We start from the raw sequence: 1563 nt of genomic DNA, 5'->3' as shown, positions 1-1563 counted from the left end.
TTTTTTTTTTTTTTTTTTTTTTTTTTTTTGGGTTAAGAAATATTCATCAAGTGTTGTATAGAGAATTTGGAAAGTAGTCATGAGATTATGTAATATGGATAAGATATTTGATCAAATTGTTGATCGAAGATTTTCGAGTGTCAAAATAGATTATATTTTATTTTTCAACTGTTTGAAGGAATTAAAAATTGTATTGTTTTGTGATAGAAATATATCATAGAAAACTCTATGGATTTCATCATCAAGAGAATTTTTTATAGATATATTATGAAACAATATAAAAATATAAAAATAATAAATTAATTAAATCTCGTATTTCTTCTGATATTAAATTTTTCATATTAAATGTATAATCGTACAATTTTTATTTTGAAATTAGCTTTTAATTACTATTATTTTAGTTGATAAAAACAATGTAAAGGATTAACTTAATCTAAATAATGTATTTTGTCTCTATTCATTGAATATCATTAGAAAATATAATAAAAGTTTAGAGAAAAGTGATAAATGAAATTTAACTAAAGATTTATAGTTCTTCAACGAAATGAAGAAATTTATTATTAGTTTCCAAAGTTTAGTTTTTAAATTTTTTAAAATTAATAGATATTAATAGATTTCATTTCATCAAACATTTATTTTTATTTCGTTATATCGTTATATTGTTTAATTTTCTTGTAAATAACATGATTCTGAAGATTTTTAGAATTTTTTTATGTTTTTTTTTGTTTCTTTAAACAGCACTTTAAATGAAAAAAATACTTTCAATTGATTGAATTTATCTCAATATTTCCTAAGATTCATTCTATGGTAATTTATGTTATTTCATTAAATAATATGTATATATATTTCTTATTAGTTTAATGAAGATTGAAATTTATTGATTATTATAATATAATAATTGCTTGAAATAATTATAATAAGATATATAATCTTATATAATCTTATACATTTATTTGTCAATTTTATATACGATTAATATAAACTAATTCATCATTAATTGAATATCTTTTTAGTTTGAAGAAAATAATTGTTTAGAATAATTATAATCATTCTATATAGTGCTATATATTCGTTTGATTATTTTATACACGGTGCAAAAATAATTCCTCTTATTCCAGTATCAATAATTAAATACTCTTCTTATCTCTTTTTATCTAAGATAAGATAAGGAACAATTATAATATGACATTCAATATATAATTCACATAACAATTCCATCGAATCATTATTCGCTTCGAATAAAATGATGAACAATTATAACACCCGATATACAATAATCTTATACATAAACATAATACATAAACACAATCAAATATTAATTTTATACACAACTAATGTAAAATAATCCATATAATCCAATAACCGATCGATTGGATAATCATTTCTCTAACCTCATAGAATAAGACAATTACTCGAAATAATTATAACAAGACACCCAGTATATAACGTAGCTTTCAAGGGAGCCACCCTCGAAAAAGCGTGCGTACTTGTATTCGGTGATTCCGTTTTCACCCTCTTTCTCCCTTACACGTGCTCCTGTTCATGCTCCTTTCCATTGACCCC

This window comes from Apis dorsata, unplaced genomic scaffold (genome assembly GCF_000469605.1).
Source record: "Apis dorsata unplaced genomic scaffold, Apis dorsata 1.3 scaffold_1093, whole genome shotgun sequence".
Classification (NCBI taxonomy): Eukaryota; Metazoa; Arthropoda; class Insecta; order Hymenoptera; family Apidae; genus Apis; species Apis dorsata.
This window is presented reverse-complemented; position numbering follows the sequence as displayed.